Raw genomic sequence first — 22122 nt, forward strand, 5'->3', positions numbered from 1 at the left:
GTGTGAACTAAGCCTAAGGGTACGTTCACACCTGATTAACTTTATGCTGCAGATTTGATGCTACAGATTTAAATAATATAAATAAAAAGCTGAAAACTGCATTATAAAATCAGGCACACAAAATTAGCTGTGTAAAACCCGCAACAAAGGGGTATTCCAGGATTTTTCTTTATTTTGTCTATGCTACAAGGGTTGTAAAGTAAGTGTAGTTCATAATATAGTGTCTGCACCTGTGTGTGATGGTGGGCTTGTCCCAAAGTTTATTTTTAACAGGATACAAAATTAGTGTCATCTCAGGTTTTCCCAGGTTGCAGTGCGGACCGAGACATTACATCACTAGTCAGGTGTTCAGAGGGAGCCTGTCTGCGTCAATGGGTGGGGTGAGTGCTGGGTGGGAGGAAAATCATTCTGCAGTGAATTGTAGGTTTGAAACAGGTGGAGGCACCCTGGTTAGAAAACACTGGTCTATTGCATGGAAAATATCACAGGTGTGTTACAATGGGTGGGGTGGGAGGGAGAAAAGTGACCTCACACTTACAAACAAGGAATTCACAAAAAGATAGCCACAGCGTTATAGTGACTCAGAACATAGCTGTCTACCTCCAAGACAAGCACGGATCCTTTCTAAGCATGTCCTTTACTGTGTGACAGGTAAGTACAAAATATCAACTTATGGTGGATAACCCCTTTAAATACATGTGAATGTACCAAGGCCAAGTTCACACAGCTGAAAACTGGGTAATGTTTTTTTATTTTACTGATTCTCATATGTAATTTGGAAAAAAAAGGCTGTAATTTTAACAGGAAAATCAACACGTAAAATAAAATATGTCAACTATTTTTTCAACTGTGTAAACCCTGCCAAGAGAGATATGGCCATAAAAATCAAAATATATTCAAAGAATAAAAATAAAAAGCCTGTCATTTTAATTTAATAATGTGCTATGTTTACAAAAAGTCTGTAATTCAAACATTTATTGTGATTTTTTTTACATTTTTTTTTTTAACAATGGGGGAGTTTTATTAAAACCTGTGTAGGTTAGAGAAAGAGTGGTGCAATTGCCCACAGCAACCAATCAGATCGCTTCTTTTATTTCTCAGAGCCCTTTTTTTTTAACCTCTTAAGGATATCCTACGCCCGGTCCCGGTATTTAAAACGGGGTCATGCCGTGATCCCGCGTCATACTGGGTCGTTCCCAGTGGTTTATCATAGCCGGGACCCTGGGCTAATAGCGTGCGGCACTCATCGTTGTGCCGCATGCTATTAACCCTTTAGACGCGGTGATCAAATTTGATCGCTGCGTTTTAAAAGTAAAGTGAAAGCTTCCCGGCAGCTCAGTCGGGCTGATCGGGACTATCGCGATAAAATCGCGATGTCCCGATCAGCTAGGACGCGAGCGAAGGTTGTGTCCGATCGGCGTTTGATTGCCCCAAGCCTGAGATCCAGGCTTGAGCAATCGACCACCTATAACACTGATCCATGCAAAGCTATGGCTTTGCAGGGATCAGTGTGAAATATCAGTGTGTGCAGTGTTATAGCCCCATATGGGAGCTATAACACTGCAAAAAAAAGTGAAAAAAAGGTTAATAAAGGTCATTTAACCCCTTCCCTAATAAAAGTTTTAATCACCGCCCTTTTCCCATAAAAAAAAACTGTGTAAATAAAAATAAACATATGTGGGATCGCTGCATGTGGAAATGTCTGAACTGTAAAAATATATTGTTAATTAAACCGCACAGTCAATGGCGTATGCGAAAAAAAATTCCAAAGTCCAAAATAGTGTATTTTTGGTCACTTTTTACATCATGAAAAAATGTATAAAAAGCGATCAAAAAGTCTGATCAATACAAAAATGGTACCAATAAAAACTTCAGATTACGGCGCAAATAATGAGCCCTCATACCGGTCCGTATGCGGAAAAATAAAAAAGTTATAGGGGTCAGAAGATGGGAATTTTTTATGTATACATTTTCCTGCATGTAGTTATGATTTTTTTCAGAAGTACGACAAAATCAAACCTATATAAGTAGGGTATCATTTTAACTGTATGGACCTACAAAATGTACCGAAAAATCTACCGAAAAATGTACTGCGTAGAAACGGAAGCCGCCAAAATTAACAAAATGGTGTTTTTTCTTCAATTTTGTCGCATAATGAATTTTTTTTCCGTTTCGCCGGGGATTTTTTTGGTAAAATTACTAATGTCACTGCAATGAAGAATTGGTGGCGCAAAAAATAAGCCATCATATGGAATTTTATGTGCAAAATTGAAAGCGTTATGATTTTTAGAAGGTGATGAGGAAAAAATGAAAATGCAAAAACGGAAAAATCCTGCGTCCTTAAGGGGTTAAATAAAAGAAGTAATCTGATTGGTTTCTCTGGGCAACTGCAACTTCCCCTATATTTGCATTGGAGGCCTTTTTCATAGACTTTCATAGAGCGCGTTATTTTACTAATAACTTTTTTGCAGATTACAGACAAAAATGCGCATGTAAAGATAAAATATGTTGCAGATTTTTAGGTTATGTTAACTTGCCCTAAAACTGGACATGCACAATTATTTTTGTATATTTTACTAAAGAAAATTGATTATTCCAGATATATATTTTCTAACGATTTGAAATATTTTGAAACAAGAACAGAAAAAAAAGGCCGCACATAAAAAGGTGATAGATTATATGTCACATACCATAACATGTTGGAGATTAAAGCCATACATCACACAAGAAAGGGGGGACGCACATGGGCACCAGTTTGCTGTGTAGCTGGCAGAAATCTGTGCTGCTTTTCTTGATCTGCACAAATAGAAGGTCTTGGCTGGATACCAGTCTTAAAAAGGAACATATTAAAGTTTAGCTGAATCTGTCAATCTAAGAGACACAAAGTCACTGACGGGCAAATCATTCAGATTATCCATTGCAGTTTCTACATTTCGCATGGATATGGGTTACCTCTATTCTAGCGTCATTCTGATATTTCATCAGCGTCATTTCTTTACTCTTCACTTCTATTGTACAAGGATGGACAGGGAGCGATTATGATATGTTGGGTTGTTTTCTGCTGGATCTTTGGGGTCCTATTGTAGAATTGTTCTAACATTATACCATAAGATCCTCAGATATTCTAAAGCTGGAGGACCAATTCATTTCAGGGAATAGGACTGCAGATAACTTGTCTTTGGTTCCCCCAAAAGTTAACTAAGTAATGATACAATTTAGCTTACTACACACAAAAGAGCGGTTCTTCGAGTGTATAAGACGGCTGAGCCTTTGAGACCTCGATTCTGAATTCCACCAAATACCAGACAACTGCCTGATGCAGCAATTTTGATTGATTTTGTAGAAGTTATGGAGACTCACTATTCTATTGTTTTATTGTTTTCCTTCTTATTGTTATTATCTTGCTCTCAAATTTCAATTAAGGCCCCTTTGGACCTAATAGATCCTTTGTGAATATGCGTAACCCTGTTTGGATGAACGATTATGCTCCACCAGTCAAGGTTATTATGCCTGTTCATATGTAAACACTGACACATCTGATGTCATAATATGTTATATGTTACATTTCTTATGTTTATAAAATTCAATAAAAACATTGTGAAACTTAAAGCAAAAAAAAATAAATAAATAAAAAAAAAATGGGTTAAAGGCATCAACCATCTGTAATACGTTTAGCATTAAGAGAACCATCTAACAAAGCCGACAACCCTATTAATAGAGAATAACACTTATAGAATAATGTCAGACTGAGAATTTTGGCTGGATACAAATGACTTAGGGTGCCTTTACACTGACCAATGCACGCTGAATCTCTGCTCGCGGAATTCAGCAAGCGGAGATTTAGCCTGGCAGTCAGCGGCGGCTGTAGGACCGCGCGGCACTGTGCCGTCACCACTGACGGCTATGCAGTGCTCGCGAAATTCCGCTCAAAGAATGAACATGTGTGGTAGAGGGTGTGAGATGCAGGGCAGACAGAATTACACTAGGGGCAGATGGCATTAACCCCTTGTATTCGTGACGCCAGAGCGTGGTTTATCCTCAATACCACCCGAAGGTATACTGCTGGATCCTGGGCTAGGCAAGGGGCAATAATGACTCCGACACCAAGTTACGGACAACAGCAGCTTTACTGAGTGACAGATGGAACAGTCTATACAGTTCAGCCAGGCCTACAAAGGTAACCAGTGACTTCAGAGACCTTAAGGACTTGCAGTAGATTTGGACAATTTTAGTGCAGGCCACTCTGACTTGACAATAGATGACTGTGACTGACTTGAGGCCTCCTATGGACTCCAGACACACTCTAGGACTTGACTGCACTGCATATCAGCAGAAAGAGAGCGAAGAGACATCTCCCAGGGCTTATATAGGGGAGACTATGGTGGGGTCCCATAGGTCACCCTTAAGTCATATGGTCACTGATACCTTGTGGGTTACACTCACATGACAACTCACATGACATATAGTATAACACATGGCAAACAATATATACATAAGGGGACAGGTGTAAGGGGGCCCAGTTGACACTGCAGGGAGGTTGCCTGACAGGACTGCAAGGGTACGGGGGCACAACTCCTGTACTGGGCTACCACACATGTTCTTTCTTTGAGCAGAACAATTTCAGCGGCGGAATTGTCCACTGCTGAAATTGCTCAGTGTGAACGGGTCTCACGGAAGAATCATTCACACTGATGTTTAAAGGGGTACTCCGGGGAACTAAATCCATGGCCCATTCTTTCCCTCTCACCAACCTATGCATTTGTCTAAATATCATTCATTAGCTATATACAACAGTTTTCCTCTTTCAGCTGTCACTTACTTGCAGCAAGTGAGAGAAAAATTCATTTTTTAGATCCACTTTGTCTCCTCAGTGAGAGCAGCCCCTCCCATCAAGACAACATCACCTGATCTATGTCTGATTTCTGATTGGGCTAGAGCTCTGGCTGTACAGCCACAGTTGGCTGGCAGCCATTACACAGACCTGCAATGAATTCTGGGAGTTGTAGTCTCTGTACAGCAAACAAGTAAAAAGTATTTAGGAGACATCAGGGGCCAAAGGAGCTGCCAAAACCACATGAATAACTGCAGGGGACACAGAACAGGTATTGTGGTGGCTTTGGGGCATTTTTCTTTACTTCCCTGGAGTACCCCTTTAAGTTCACTGCGCGTAATTCCGATTGCGGAATTCTGTGGGAATTACGTAGTGTGAACGTGCCTCAAAAGGGAAATAGGAAAACAGGGCTAATTCTTTTTTTTTTTTTATTTTTTTTTTAAATAGCACCACACACATCCTCAGGTTGTGTGTGTGGTATTACAATGTGGCTCCCTTCACTTCAGTGGAACTGAGCTGAGATCAGGTGTGGTGCTTTTTTATATGAAATTAGCCTTGTTTTTATTATGCTGGCTAACCCTTAATGACCTATTGTTTCAATAAAGTTTTTATGTTAAACATATTTTTGAAGACATTTTACTTTCTATTTGCTCACAGGTAAGAATGATAAGGGGTGCATACACTGAGAACTTGTTTGTCAATCACACAGCGGTCCCAGCGCTGACATAGAGGGGATAGGTGTGGTGGCCGCGGGGCATTGCCACTCCAATCTGACTCTTGCTTGCCGTAGTATAAAGCATATTTCATCCTCATCAAGGATGCTAAAAAGCAGCAAAAGGTATGCCTGAATTGTAATTGTAAGCAACTGTATCACCATGGGATTAGTTTATGGGGGACAATTTCATAACAGTTGCGCTTTAAAGGAGTAGTGCAGTGAAATATAACTTATCCCCTGACCTTCCCGCTACCCTCCCCTACACACTCACCTCTGGGCCCCTGTCACGATGCCGGCTGGCAGGTAGTGGATCCTCTGTGCCAGAGAGGGATTGGCGTGGACCGTGCTAGTGGATCGGTTCTAAGTCACTACTGGTTTTCACCAGAGCCCGCCGCAAAGCGGGATGGTCTTGCTGCGGCGGTAGTGACCAGGTCGTATCCACTAGCAACGGCTCAACCTCTCTGACTGCTGAAGATAGGCGCGGTACAAGGGAGTAGACAGAAGCAAGGTCGGACGTAGCAGAAGGTCGGGGCAGGCAGCAAGGATCGTAGTCAGGGGCAACGGCAGGAGGTCTGGAACACAGGCTAGGAACATACAAGGAAACGCTTTCACTGGCACAATGGCAACAAGATCCGGCAAGGGAGTGCAAGGGAAGTGAGGTATAAGTAGGGAGTGCACAGGTGGAAACTAATCAAGGTAATTGGGAAGATTGGGCCAGGCACCATCATTGGTGCACTGGCCCTTTAAATCGCAGAGACCCGACGCGCGCGCGCCCTAGGGAGCGGGGCCGCGCGCGCCGGGACAGGACCGACGGAGAGCGAGTCAGGTACGGGAGCCGGGGTGCGCATCGCGAGCGGGCGCAACCCGCATCGCGAATCGCATCCCGGCTGGAGGCAGTATCGCAGCGCACCCGGTCAGTGGATCTGACCGGGGCGCTGCGGGAGCGAGAGTGTAGTGAGCGCTCCGGGGAGGAGCGGGGACCCGGAGCGCTCAGCGTAACAGTACCCCCCCCTTGGGTCTCCCCCTCTTCTTGGAGCCTGAGAACCTGAGGACCAGACTTTTATCCAGGATATTGTCCTCAGGTTCCCAGGATCTCTCTTCAGGACCACAGCCCTCCCAGTCAACCAAAAAGAAGGTTTTTTCTCTGACCTTTTTGGAGGCCAGTATCTCCTTTATAGGAAAGATGTCAGAAGAACCGGAGACAGGAGTGGGAGAGATAAGTTTAGGAGAGAAACGGTTGATGATGAGTGGTTTAAGAAGAGAAACGTGAAAGGCATTAGGAATACGAAGAGAAGGAGGGAGAAGAAGTTTATAAGAGACAGGATTGATCTGGCGCAAAATTTTGAAAGGACCAAGATAGCGTGGTCCCAATTTGTAGCTGGGAACACGGAAGCGGACATATTTAGCGGAGAGCCATACCTTGTCTCCAGGAGAAAAAATGGGGGGAGCTCTTCTTTTCTTATCAGCAAACTTCTTCATGCGTGATGAAGCCTGTAAGAGAGAATTTTGGGTCTCTTTCCATATGGTGGAAAGATCACGAGAAATTTCATCCACAGCGGGCAGACCAGAGGGCAAGGGGGTAGGGAGGGGAGGAAGAGGGTGGCGGCCGTACACCACGAAAAATGGGGATTTGGAGGAAGATTCAGAGACTCTGAAGTTATACGAGAATTCGGCCCATGGTAGAAGATCTGCCCAATCATCCTGGCGGGAGGAAACAAAATGTCGTAAATAATCACCCAAGACCTGGTTAATTCTTTCTACTTGTCCATTGGATTGAGGATGATATGCAGAAGAAAAGTTTAATTTAATCTTGAGTTGTTTACAGAGAGCCCTCCAGAATTTTGACACGAATTGGACGCCTCTATCCGAGACGATCTGCGTGGGCAACCCGTGAAGACGAAAAATGTGTACAAAAAATTGTTTAGCCAACTGAGGCGCAGAAGGAAGACCAGGAAGAGGGATGAAATGTGCCATTTTGGAGAATCGATCAACGACCACCCAAACAACAGTGTTGCCACGGGATGGGGGTAAGTCTGTAATAAAATCCATACCAATCAGAGACCAAGGCTGTTCGGGGACAGGCAGGGGATGAAGAAAACCAGCGGGCTTCTGGCGAGGAGTCTTATCCCGGGCACAGACAGTGCAGGCTCGCACAAAGTCCACGACATCCGTCTCCAGAGTCGGCCACCAATAGAAGCGAGAGATGAGTTGCACAGATTTCTTGATGCCCGCATGACCTGCGAGATGGGAGGAGTGACCCCATTTGAGGATTCCGAGGCGTTGGCGTGGAGAGACGAAGGTCTTTCCTGGAGGAGTTTGCCTGATGGAGGCTGGAGAAGTGGAAATCAGGCAGTCAGGAGGAATGATGTGTTGCGGAGAGAGTTCAACTTCCGAGGCATCCGAGGAACGGGAAAGAGCATCGGCCCTAATGTTCTTATCGGCAGGCCGAAAGTGAATTTCAAAATCAAATCGGGCAAAGAACAGAGACCACCTGGCCTGGCGAGGATTCAGCCGTTGGGCAGACTGGAGATAGGAGAGGTTCTTGTGATCGGTGTAAATAATAACTGGAAATCTTGATCCCTCCAGCAGATGCCTCCATTCCTCAAGTGCTAATTTAATGGCTAGAAGCTCTCGATCCCCGATGGAGTAGTTCCTCTCCGCCGGAGAGAAGGTCCTAGAAAAAACCCCACAAGTAACAGCATGCCCGGAAGAATTTTTTTGTAGAAGGACCGCTCCAGCTCCTACTGAGGAGGCATCAACCTCCAATAGGAAGGGTTTAGATGGGTCAGGTCTGGAGAGCACGGGAGCCGAAGAAAAGGCAGACTTGAGCCGTTTAAAGGTGTCTTCCGCTTGAGGAGGCCATGACTTGGGATTGGCATTTTTTTTGGTTAAAGCCACGATAGGAGCCACAACGGTAGAAAAATGTGGAATAAATTGCCTGTAATAATTGGCGAACCCCAAAAAACGTTGGATAGCACGGAGTCCGGAGGGGCGTGGCCAATCTAAGACGGCAGAGAGTTTGTCTGGATCCATTTGTAGTCCCTGGCCAGAGACCAAGTATCCTAGGAAAGGAAGAGATTGGCATTCAAACAGACATTTCTCTATCTTGGCATAAAGTTGATTGTCACGAAGTCTCTGAAGAACCATACGGACATGCTGGCGGTGTTCTTCTAGATTGGCAGAAAAAATCAGGATATCGTCCAGATATACAACAACACAGGAGTATAAGAGATCACGAAAAATTTCATTAACAAAGTCTTGGAAGACGGCAGGGGCGTTGCACAGGCCAAAGGGCATGACCAGATACTCAAAGTGTCCATCTCTAGTGTTAAATGCCGTTTTCCATTCATCCCCCTCTCTGATGCGGATGAGATTATAAGCACCTCTTAAGTCCAGTTTGGTAAAGATGTGAGCACCTTGGAGGCGATCAAAGAGTTCAGAGATGAGAGGTAGGGGGTAGCGGTTCTTTACCGTGATTTTATTAAGACCGCGGTAGTCGATGCAAGGACGTAGAGAGACATCTTTTTTGGACACAAAGAAAAATCCGGCTCCGGCAGGAGAGGAGGATTTACGGATAAAGCCCTTTTTTAAATTTTCCTGGATGTACTCAGACATAGCAAGAGTCTCTGGGGCGGACAGAGGATAAATTCTGCCCCGGGGTGGAGTAGTGCCCGGGAGGAGGTCAATAGGACAATCATAAGGCCTGTGAGGAGGTAGAGTCTCAGCTTGTTTTTTGCAAAAAACATCCGCAAAGTCCATATAGGCCTTAGGGAGACCGGTTACAGGGGGAACCACAGAGTCACGGCAAGGGGTACTGGGAACCGGTTTTAGGCAGTCCTTGAAACAAGAGGACCCCCAACTCTTGATCTCCCCAGTGGACCAATCCAGGGTTGGGGAATGGAGTTGAAGCCAGGGTAGTCCAAGGAGAATTTCGGAAGTGCAATTGGGGAGGACCAAAAATTCAATTTTCTCGTGATAAGGTCCGATGCACATTAGAAGGGGCTCCGTGCGGAAACGTATGGTACAGTCCAATCTTTCATTGTTTACACAATTGATGTAGAGGGGTCTGGCGAGACTGGTCACCGGGATGTTGAACCTGTTGACAAGAGAGGCCAAAATAAAATTTCCTGCAGATCCGGAATCCAAGAAGGCCATAGTAGAGAAGGAGAAGGCAGAGGCAGATATCCGCACAGGCACAGTAAGACGTGGAGAAGCAGAGTTGACATCAAGGCCTGTTTCACCTTTGTGCGGAGTCAGCGTACGTCTTTCCAGGCGGGGAGGACGGATAGGACAATCCTTCAGGAAGTGTTCGGTACTGGCACAGTACAGGCAGAGATTCTCCATGCGGCGTCGTGTCCTCTCTTGAGGTGTCAGGCGAGACCGGTCGACCTGCATAGCCTCCACGGCGGGAGGCACAGGAACGGATTGCAGGGGACCAGAGGAGAGAGGAGCCGGGGAGAAAAAACGCCTCGTGCGAACAAAGTCCATATCCTGGCGGAGCTCCTGACGCCTTTCGGAAAAACGCATGTCAATGCGAGTGGCTAGATGAATGAGTTCATGTAGGTTAGCAGGGATTTCTCGTGCGGCCAGAACATCTTTAATGTTGCTGGATAGGCCTTTTTTAAAGGTCGCGCAGAGGGCCTCATTATTCCAGGATAGTTCTGAAGCAAGAGTACGGAATTGTACGGCGTACTCGCCAACGGAAGAATTACCCTGGACCAGGTTCAACAGGGCAGTCTCAGCAGAAGAGGCTCGGGCAGGTTCCTCAAAGACACTTCGAATTTCCGAGAAGAAGGAGTGTATAGAGGCAGTGACGGGGTCATTGCGGTCCCAGAGCGGTGTGGCCCATGACAGAGCTTTTCCAGACAGAAGGCTGACTACGAAAGCCACCTTAGACCTTTCAGTAGGAAACTGGTCCGACATCATCTCCAAGTGCAGGGAACATTGGGAAAGAAAGCCACGGCAGAATTTAGAGTCCCCATCAAATTTATCCGGCAAGGATAGTCGTAGGCCAGAAGCGGCCACTCGCTGCGGAGGAGGTGCAGGAGCTGGCGGAGGAGATGATTGCTGAAGCTGTGGTAGTAGCTGCTGTAGCATCACGGTCAGTTGAGACAGCTGTTGGCCTTGTTGCGCTATCTGATGTGACTGCTGGGCGACCACCGTGGTGAGGTCGGCGACAACTGGCAGAGGAACTTCAGCGGGATCCATGGCCGGATCTACTGTCACGATGCCGGCTGGCAGGTAGTGGATCCTCTGTGCCAGAGAGGGATTGGCGTGGACCGTGCTAGTGGATCGGTTCTAAGTCACTACTGGTTTTCACCAGAGCCCGCCGCAAAGCGGGATGGTCTTGCTGCGGCGGTAGTGACCAGGTCGTATCCACTAGCAATGGCTCAACCTCTCTGACTGCTGAAGATAGGCGCGGTACAAGGGAGTAGACAGAAGCAAGGTCGGACGTAGCAGAAGGTCGGGGCAGGCAGCAAGGATCGTAGTCAGGGGCAACGGCAGGAGGTCTGGAACACAGGCTAGGAACATACAAGGAAACGCTTTCACTGGCACAATGGCAACAAGATCCGGCAAGGGAGTGCGAGGGAAGTGAGGTATAAGTAGGGAGTGCACAGGTGGAAACTAATCAAGGTAATTGGGAAGATTGGGCCAGGCACCATCATTGGTGCACTGGCCCTTTAAATCGCAGAGACCCGACGCGCGCGCGCCCTAGGGAGCGGGGCCGCGCGCACCGGGACAGGACCGACGGAGAGCGAGTCAGGTACGGGAGCCGGGGTGCGCATCGCGAGCGGGCACAACCCGCATCGCGAATCGCATCCCGGCTGGAGGCAGTATCGCAGCGCACCCGGTCAGTGGATCTGACCGGGGTGCTGCGGGAGCGAGAGTGTAGTGAGCGCTCCGGGGAGGAGCGGGGACCCGGAGCGCTCGGCGTAACAGCCCCATGTCCTTCTCCCGATATGTTTGGACTTACTGCTCTAGGCGGTTCCTACTTCCCTCTCCCTCTTCCCCCTTGCAGTCTTTTCTGTACCGCCCAGACTTTCCCCCAGGTAGCGCTTCTGATATGGTTCGGGAGTGTGGCTCACAAGGTTTGTTTTGTTGGGCTGACGTTGTGGACCCGATCACGCGTACTCTCCTGCCCTTTGATAGTTTGCGCTCTCGCTGGGATCTCCCCGGCTCTGAATTGACTCATTATATGCAGCTTTGGCATTTCCTACTATCGCAGCGGGGCTCACTGACTGTGTCTCTCCCCATGAGCTTTGAGAGGCTGTGTAGGAATGGGCCACAGACGTGGGCACTTATCTCGAGTATATATTCCCTTCTACTATCTCCCCTGAATGATGCTACCCCCTCTCACTGTTACATGGGATGCTGGGAGGAAGCTCTCAACACTACTATTACACTCCCTCAGTGGCGGGTGGTCTGGGACAGGGCCTCTAGGGCCTCTATCTGCAAGGCATATAGGGAAACACAATATAAATTACTTATGGGTTGGTACCACACTCCGGTTCTGCTAAATAAATTAAAACCTGACATTCCCCCACAGTGTTGGAGATGTGGAGTTGGTTTGGGGGATGTATTCCACATATTTTGGTCCTGTCCCCTGATCACTTCCTTCTGGCAATTGGTCCAGCGATTGCTACAGGATGTCCTAGAAGTGATGGTACCCTTGGACCCATTGGTGTTCCTGTTACATTTATCTACTCCGGTCTTAGCCAAACGACCATTTAAACCCTTTATGCATATAGCATTAGTGGCCAAGACTCTGATTGCTAAGCACTGGAAACGGACATCCCCCCCCGTCTGAGGTGAACTGATTGCTAGAATCCGGGAGATCCGCTCTTTGGAATCTCTTACCGTCTCCATGAATAATACTATTTCGCAGTTTCTCTCGGTGTGGGACCCATGGGACAGGTTTACTGATGGACAACCTCCCTAACCTATGTCCTCTTTCTGGATCTTTTCTCTTTTCTTCTTTCTTTCCTTTTCCCCTTTTTTTTTTTCCTTGTGACTGTGTCTCTCCCTGTCTCTCTCTTCCCTGATGTCGGTTGTTGTCATTCTCTCCCCTCCCCCCCTCACCTCCTCCCTTGCCTTCCCCTCTACCTTTCATAGGTATTTGAAGACCCAGAGGCTATGGGTTTTGTGTTTCTGGTATGTCTCAGCATTGATAATGTATACCGTTTTTTGTTGTTAACATGAAACCTTGCCTTGTGGGGTATTCTCCCCCATTGACTGTGCTATTTCATTGTATTCCTTTGTTGTTAAACCTATTGAAAAACCTAATAAATATTTACAGTTTTAAAAAAAATAAAAATAATAACTTATCCCCTATCCAAAAGTCTGACTGCTTGGAACCCCCCGATCTCCTGAATAGGGCCCCGGCTGGAAGCAGCCGTTCTGACCCCTGCAGGAAGCCGTTGCCGACACTCTCCCTCAATATATCTCTATGGAATATATGGAGGGGGCATGTTGGCCGCCACTTTGTGCGGGGGTCGGCACACACCTTTCCAGCAGACTGCCGGGGGTCCCATTCAGAAGATTGCGGGGAGTTCCAGCAGTCGGACCCCCAGCGATCTGTAACTTACCCTCTATATTTCGCTACAGAACTCCTTTAACCAAGGACAATTTTATTTTTGCATTTTTGTTTTTCCTCCTCACCTTCTAAAAATCATAACTCCTTTAAATTTTCATCCACAAACCCATGTGAGGGCTTGTTTTTTTGTGTTACCAATATTATAATGTAATGACATCACTCATTTTACCATAAAATGTTCAGCACAACCCAAAAAATATTATTTATGTGGAGATATTGAAAAGAAAACCGCAAATTAGCAAATTTTGGAAGGCTTTGTTTTCACGCTGTACACTTTATGATGAAAATTACATGTTTTCTTTATTCTGTGGGTCAATACAATTAAAATGATACCCATGTTATATACTTTTCTATAATTGTACCGCTTTACAAAAATCTCACACTATTTTAACAAAATAGGTATGTTTGAAATTGCCCAATTTTGAACACCTATAACTTCCTAATTTTTCCGTATATGGGCAGTATGAGGGCTCATTTTTTGCGCTGTGATCTGTAGTTTTTATCAGTACCACTTTTGCTTATATTTTACTTTTTAATCATGTTTTATACATTTTTTTGCAGCAATTTTTGACTTTTTTTTTTAAATGTTTACACCGTTCAGCATATGGGATATTTAACATTATATTTCCCTTGTTCAGACATTTACATATGCGGCGATACCAAATTTATTTGTAACTTTTTTTTTTTTTACGCTTTTCGGGGATAAAATGGGAAAAAGGTACGATTTATTGGGGAGGGGATTTTTCAAATTTTGTAAACTTTTTTTAACATTTTTTTAAACTTTTTTTTTTTTTTTACACTTTTTATGTCCACATAGGGGACTATTTACTGCTATCATTTGACTGATAATACTGTTCAGTGCTATGTATAGGACATAGCACTGATCAGTGTTATCGGTGATCTTCTGCTCTGGTCTGCTCGATCTCAGACCAAAGCAGAAGACCCCAGGAGATGGACGGAGGTAAGTGAGGGGACCTCTGCCTGCCAGTATAGATGATCGGATCCCCGCTGGCAATCCGATAATCCATTTTAAGTGCCGCACTTCCGCAGATGCCGTGATCTGTATTGATCACGGCATCTGAGGGGTTAATGACGGACATCAGCGCGATTGGTGATGTCTGCCATTATCGGTGGATCCCTGGCTGTTGATAGCAGCCTGGACCTGACGTGCATGATGCGAGCAGCGGTCATGTACATGACGTAAATGAACGTCATGGTGTGTTAAGTACATTTACGTCTGATGTCGTTAAGGGGTTAATGAATGTGTATTGAAGTATAATGTGTGATTATTTTATAGTATGATCTGATCTTGCTGGTCTCCCCCTTTGGGGCACATCATAAAAAAATAACATAAATGTGATGTATAGGTCAATAACCTCGGTGGAAAAGAAAAAAAGCTACACTCACTGGTTTTCTGGTACAATATATAGAGAAAATCATCACCTGATTCAGACAATACATAGAGAGAGTGAGCTGATATTACCGGAAATCGTCTCCCAAAACAGTAAGTAAGGTAGGTATTCTCAAACACTGGCTCCATGAGTAAGGACTTTAATTAATAGGCGTCACCCATCTTTTCTAGTTCCCAAGACAGTTTTTTCTTTATATTTTATCATCCCTCAGGCTGGAATTCCACTTTAGGCCAAAAAAACGCATGACATCTTTTCAGCCAAAAAAACGCTGCGGCCAGATGTTAGCTGTAAGTCAATGAAAAAATGCTAAATTCTTTGCGTTTTTCAGTTTGGCGTTTTTTTAATCCTTTTGGCGTTTTTTCACTCTTTTTCAGCTCCTTGGCAGTTTTGCAAAATCGCAGCATATTGAGCCTATGGCGTTTTTTTCCCCCTAAAATCGTGGTGTTTTTCTCCCATCGAAGTCTGTGAGAGTAATAATAATAATTATAATTTTATTTATATAGCGCCTACAGATTCCGCAGCGCTTACAATTATGGGGTAAAAACAAAGACATGTATCAGACATAATATTACACAATAACTATTCAAACAAGAGGTGTGGGGATATGTTGAGGCCAATTAAAGAATGTTATAGGCCTGTCTGAAGCAAAAAAAAAAACGCCAAGAAAAACGCCATATGGGTTTTAAATTTGGCGTTTTTAAAGGCGTTTTTTATTCTTTTTTGGACTTTAGCGATCCAAAAAAGTGATGAAGATACCTTTTTAATAAAATTTCGAAAGGTACAATTTAAAAAAGTAATAATAAAAAAGATACAGTAGTGATGGAAAAAATAGCATTTAATGAAAGGTATCTTTTTTATAATGAGATATTTTTATTAATTTTTAAACAGGGATCAATTTATGTGTGCGGGCAGGGCACTAAAAATGAAACTGACAATAATAAAAATGTAGTGTGTGTATGTTTTTCACTTTTTATTCTTTATTTTTTAAATTTTTTAGGTAGTACTACTACTCCCAGCATGGAACACACTGTTCCATGATGGTGGTAGTAGTAGTACCTGTACTAATTGACAAATAGCCCGGGGTCTGTTGCGATCCTCCTGTATAATGTACAGATGCAGTCGGGAGCTCGTCTATGGTCCCCTGCACTGCTGTATATATACACATATTCATATTTCCAGATGGTTCCAGCCAATCACAGCTCTCTGCAGGAAATAGGAATATGTGTATATATTCGTCAGTGCAGGGGACCATAGAAGAGCTGCCGCGCGCATCTATACATTATACAGGAGGATCACAGCGGGTGTCAGGAGTGACACCCGCTGTGATCTTTCCTTAACTGCAGGTACTAATACTCCCAACATGGAGCACACTCTGCTCCATGCTGGGAGCTGTAGTACCTGCATTAATAGACAGATCGCAACTGGTGTCAGAAGTTACACTCACTGCGATCTGTCTATTAATGCAGGTACTACAGCTCCCAGTATTGAGCAGAGTGTGCTCCGTGTTGGGAGTAGTAGTACCTGCAGTTAAGGACAGATCACAGCGGGTATCACTCCTGACACCCGATGCGATCGTCCTATCTATTGCAGAGATGGAGCGGTTTTCTCCTGCACTCCGCATCTCTGCACCATACTCCAGCTGGCCAGTGATATGAATAGAACATCACTCATTCATATTTCCCGCTGAGAGCTGTAATTGGCTGCAACCAACCGGCCAATCCCCACTCTGGGTGGACAATATGCATTTTTATTCACATCACTGACTGGCTGGAGTACAGAGCAGAGATGTGAGCGCTGTATAGAGCCGCTCCGCATCTCTGCTATATTATGGATGATCACATCGGGTGTCATGAGTGACACCCGGGGCGATATGTATAATAGTACAGGTACTACTGCTCCCGTCATGGAACAGTCTGTTCCATGCTGGGACTAGTAGTAGTACCTGAAAAATTTACAGAGGTGTCAGCAGAGAGCACTGTAGTCAGACAGAAAGGAAATTCAAAAAGAAAAGAACTTCATGTGAAGCATACAGCTGATAAGTACTGGAAGGATTAAGATTTTTAAATAGAAGTAATTTACAAATCTGTTTAACTTTCTGGTACCAGTTTATTTAAAAAATAAATTGTTTTCCACCGAAGTACCCCTATAAGGGACCATTGGCGTATAACCCATAGGATAACTTTCTATAACCCATAAGGAAAAAAATGGAAATGGTCTTAAATAAATTTTTTCACATTTTTACCGAACTACATATGCAGGTATTTAAGGAATTCTGGGAGAAACTCCTGACTTAATTTATACATTTTTCATAAAGAATAAAAACTCACAAAAAGTTAACCAAAATGGAAAAAAAAATCAGCAAAAATGAACTGGGAAGTACAGGCACATAAAATCACAGGTGGCAAATGGGAGACGTCTACTTCAGTGAAGTTTGTAAATGGAAAAAAGGCCTAGAAAGCATTACGTTTCATTTCAAAGCACAGACATGAGCTGTTCCCGGCTGTAAATTAAAGAAACAACTACTTTATTGTTAAAAAAAAAAAAACATAATATTCGAACGGCCATCCCAAAATGGAACACTTCAGAGATCTTAAAGGTATAGGTGACCAGGCGGCATGAAATTAGCTCTTGCGTTAGGCAATATGTGCGCCACTTTATGAAGTGAGATATAGATGTGTAACATTTTTTATTTATTTTTTTGCATTGAGTTAACATTCCATCTGTCAAAATGTGGAAATTTGAGAGATGACAGGTCGGCTAATTGAAAAACAGCCAAAACATAACTTGTTTTTCCAAGAATTTCATTTAGCTCCGAGTCTGGATCAACAATGAAGTCAAAAGGAAAGTAGAATAGCCCGATTATATTTGAAGCAACAATATGAAAATGATGGTTTTATAGTGTTAAAAACGTAAATCATGTCCGTGTAGATATTAACACCCCACCGCCAGTATGAGCAGTCGGCATAGGACACTCCTGTGAGGACGCTTGGTACTGTGCAGATGTCTGAGGTGACAGCTGATGACATACATTGAGCACGACATCTTTACCCGTGTAACATACAGTAGTAATTCTGCACAATCTGAAATGGAAATGAGAGGGCGGCATCTATAGATTAGAGTATTCTCAAATGTGTTTCAAAGGGATATTTCTGCCATAGACATCTTATCCCCTATCCAAAGGGTAGGGGATAAGATGTCTGGTTGTGGGGGGGCCTGCCGCTACAACCCCCCAGGATCTCCATGCAGCACCTGCATTCTATGAGGGCTGCTGCTCCAGTCTCAGAAACCTCTGTGTTTCCAGGACTGGAGACGCGATGTTACGCCATACCCCCTCGTGACGTCACGCCACGCCCTCACCATACATGTCCTTTGGATAGGAGATAAGATGTCTATGGCCGCAATACCCCTTTAATAAAGGAGCTCTAAAACAATAACTCAAAAGGGGAAGATTTATGATTGACAGGTCTTGTAAAACTAAACAATAGCATCAGATTTTTAAATAAAGTGGAGCTTAAAGAGGTAGGCCAGCATTTTTTTCTTTACCCTTAAAGAGTACCTCTCATGATCTTGTTAAATGTTATAATCCTCCCAGTTCATGATAAATCACCCCTGCCTTTATTTTTATTATTTGTTAGTTTTCTACTTTGATGTTGCTCTGAATTGTATGCTTAGCCTCAGGTCAGATTCACAGACTGGGAAGGGACGCTACCCAGTAGGCGTGACATCATCTGAAGCCATACAGGGGAGAACTTCCTCCCTCACTCTGCTACACACAGCCCAGAGCAGTTCAGTATGTGTGATGAGCTATAATTGGCCAAGGCTGCACACACCCCTCTCAGCATTTCCTGCTTTTGGACTTCTGCCAGGCCAGCAGGAGTCCAACGTCTGTGCAAGAGATAGGAGAAAATGCGCAATGTGGACAATGTGGACAAGTAGGGAGACACCTAGTGGCAGTTTTTTTTAAATGTATTTACTATAAGGAGTGCAATAGCAAAAAAATTTTTTTATGAAAGTGCCCGTTTAATGCCCATGATGCCAAGTAATAATACTGTGTAATATTCTTCTATTACCTCCATGTTCCATTTTGTCCCATTTTCATGTATAAGTCACATGGTCTCCAGGGGGGCGTGGTTATGCTGCAGTGGGTGGTGGATAGCATTACTTGACTAAATCCTACACACAATCCCAGGACAGATGTGGCACTATTTGAAAGACTTCATAGACAGCCGGACCTCACCTCTAATAGCAGATGTCAGCAATACCAATGCATAGCAATGAACTGTAATAGCAATTAAGTAATTGCTGTTGATAGTCCCCTATGGTGATTTAAAAAAAAAAAAAAAAAAAAAAAAAAAAAGTAAAGTCAGCAAAAAAAATAAAAAAAGAATATATTTTTTATTAATAAGCCCCTCCCCCAATAAAAAAGCAACATATTTTGCCATGTGCAGAAATGTCTGAACGGCATATATGTAAAAAATCCAATACCAAAATTTGAATTGCAGACATTTGGTCACATCGATTCCCAGAATAAAATGGAATAAGAGGTGAAAAAGTTACATATACACAAATATGGTACAGAGAAAATCTACTGATCATAGTAAAAAATAAAAAAATAGCCATCATATAGCCCTGTATGTAGAAAAACCTATACTTATAGTCAGAAAAGGACAATTTTAGGCATACTGAATTTGTAAAAAAAAAAAAAATCCTTTTTTAAAAAGTAGTACATTAGTAGAAAAGCATGTAAACATGGGTGCCATCTTAAGGGGTACTCCGTCGCTAGACATGTTTTCCCCTATCCAAAGCGGGCAGACCCCCATAGACATGAATGGAGGGGGCATGGCATGACATCACAGTCATGGGAGCACCAGGCTTTCGTGACAGTAACGCCGCAGCGACCTCCAGTGATCAGACATGTTATCCTCTATCCTTTGGAGAGGGGCAGAATACCCCTTTAACCCCTTAAGGACCAATGACGTATGAGTAGGTCCTTGGTCCCACTCCCATGATATAATGCGGGGTCCCACGGTGACCCCGCATCATATTACGGTGTGCCCAGTGTCATAGTGAAGCTGGGACCCGGCCGCTAATAGCCGCGCGCTATTAACCCTTTATCCGCGCGCTCAAAGCTGAGCCACGCGGCTAAAAGTGAAAGTAAAAACTGCCGGTTAACTCAGTGGGCTGTTCGGGATAGCCGCGGCGAAATCGCGGAATCCCGAGCAGCTTGCAGGACAGCCGGAGGGTCCCTACCTGCCTCCTCGCTGTCCGATCGCCGAATGACTGCTCAGTTCCTGAGATCCAGGCAGGAGCAGTCAAGCGGCAGAATCATCGATCACTGGTTTCCTAAGAGAAACCACTGATCAATAATAAAGAACAGTGTGTGCAGTGTTATAGGTCCCTATGGGAGCTATAACACTGCAAAAAAAAAGTGAAAAAAAAAAAGGGAATAAAGATCATTTAACCCCTCCCCTATTAAAAGTTTGAATCGCCCCCCTTTTCCCATAAAAAAAACCCACAGTGTAAATAAAAATAAACATATGTGGTATCGCCGCGTGCGGAAATGTCCGAATTATAAAAATATATCATTAATTAAACTGCACGGTCAATGGCGTACGCGCAAAAAAATTCCAAAGTCCAAAATAGTGCATTTTTGGTCACTTTTTATATCATGAAAAAATGAATAAAAAGCGATCAATAAGTCCTATCAATGCAAAAATGGTACCGTGGTATATAGGGGTCAGAAGATAATTTTAAACGTATTAATTTTCTGCATGTAGTTATGATTTTTTCCAGAAGTACGACAAAATCCAACCTATATAAATAGGGTATCATTTTAATCGTATGGACCTACAGAATAAAGATAAGGTGTAATTTTTACTGAAAAATGTACTACGTAGAAACGGAAGCCCCCAAAATTTACAAAACTGCGTATTTTTTTCAATTTTGTCGCACAATGATTTTTTTCCCGTTTCACCGTAGATTTTTGGGCAAAATGACTGACGTCATTACAAAGTAAAATTGGTGGCGCAAAAAATTGAATTTTTAGGTGCAAAATTTAAAGAGTTATGATTTTTTAAAGGCAAGGAGCAAAAAACGAAAGTGCAAAAACGGAAAAAAAACCCGGTCTTTAAGGGGTTAATCGTATTGACCCACAGAATATAGAAGACATGTCAGTTTTACTGTAAGGTGCATGAAAACCAAATGCCCCAAAAGTTGCAAAATTCTTTTCAATTCCCCCCACAAATAATATTTTTTTCTGGTTGTATCGTACATTTAGGGGTAAAATGAAAGATGTTAATAAAAAGTACAAAATAGCAAATAGAGAAAAAAAGGTTGCTTCTGCACTCACCCTTCTTGCGCTGCTTCACTGTGTCACTGAGTTACTCCATGTACGGCCGGCTACTGTACGGGAGATGATGTGGAGAGATCGCTGCAGCCGGAGCTGAGCGGTGACAGCTACGAGCTCGTTTCGCGGTTAAAACAGCTTCTTCGGGCCTCCGAAGAAGCGGTTTTAACCGCGAAACGAGCTCATAGCTGTCACCGCTCAGCTCCGGCTGCAGCGATCTCTCCACATCATCTCCCGTACAGCGGCTGGCCGTACATGGACTAACTCAGTGACACAGTGAAGCAGCGCAAGAAGGGTGAGTGCAGAAGCAACCTTTTTTTCTCTATTTGCTATTTTGGACATTGTTCTCTCCTGCTTTTTTGCACCACCCCGCTCCGTACCTCTGACATCCCCTGTTACAGTGTACACACTCCCGGATATTGTGGGTGACCGCGGTGCAGTCCTATCTCTCTATCTCCCCTCCACGTTAATAAAAAGTACAATTGTGCAGTTAACAAGCCCTCCTATGTGTCTGTAGATGGAGAAAAAAAGAGTTATGGCCCTTAGAAGGTGAGGAGGAAAAAACAAAGACGCCAAACCTGGTTCTTAAGGGGTTAACGAATCACACACATAGGGGAAGATTTATCAAAACCTGTGTGGAGGAAAATTTAACCAGTTGCCCATAGCAACCAATCAGATTGTCCCCTTTTATTTTTCAGAGGCTTTTTTTTTTAAAATGAAAGAAGCGATCTGATTGGTTGCTATGGGCAACTGGTCAACATTTCCTCTGCACAGGTTTTCATGAATCTCCCCCTATTATAGTACTGACAAGTGTATGGTAAAAAATAGAGAAGTCAGTATCCAGCACTTTGGCACCGCTTATCTTCTGCCAAGGATCAGGATAGTGCCTGTTTTCACCAACAACATTCCCGTGGACAGATTAGATCTTGTAATATCTCCAGTATTCGCTAACCATCACTTATTTCTATGGCTTCCTTAAAGGGGTGCCCAGAACTGAAGAGCATATTCTAAATCCGGCTTCACTAATTCCTGGATAAGTGGTGATATACAGTGACCCCTCGACCTACGATGGCCCCGACATACGATAATTTCAACATGCGATGGCCTCTCAGAGGCCATCGCATGTTGAAGGCAGCATCAACATACGATGCTTTTGTGTGTCGGGGCCATCGCATAAACGGATATCCGGCAGCGCTGACGGTGGATAGCTGTTTACGGTGCCCT

The 22122-nt window shown here is 44.0% G+C and overlaps 1 long non-coding RNA gene across 1 annotated transcript; it reads right to left on the minus strand.

Annotated features, from left to right (window-relative positions):
* Positions 1-14982: 14982 nt before the first annotated feature.
* Positions 14983-21562, minus strand: LOC130360568 (uncharacterized). Its single transcript, XR_008890712.1, has 3 exons — positions 21477-21562; positions 18623-18868; positions 14983-15014 (listed from the first exon to the last, which is right to left on the minus strand). It is a non-coding gene; the product is annotated as an uncharacterized LOC130360568 (long non-coding RNA).
* Positions 21563-22122: the final 560 nt, after the last annotated feature.

The sequence above is a fragment of the Hyla sarda genome, chromosome 3 (assembly GCF_029499605.1).
Source record: "Hyla sarda isolate aHylSar1 chromosome 3, aHylSar1.hap1, whole genome shotgun sequence".
NCBI lineage: Eukaryota > Metazoa > Chordata > Amphibia > Anura > Hylidae > Hyla > Hyla sarda.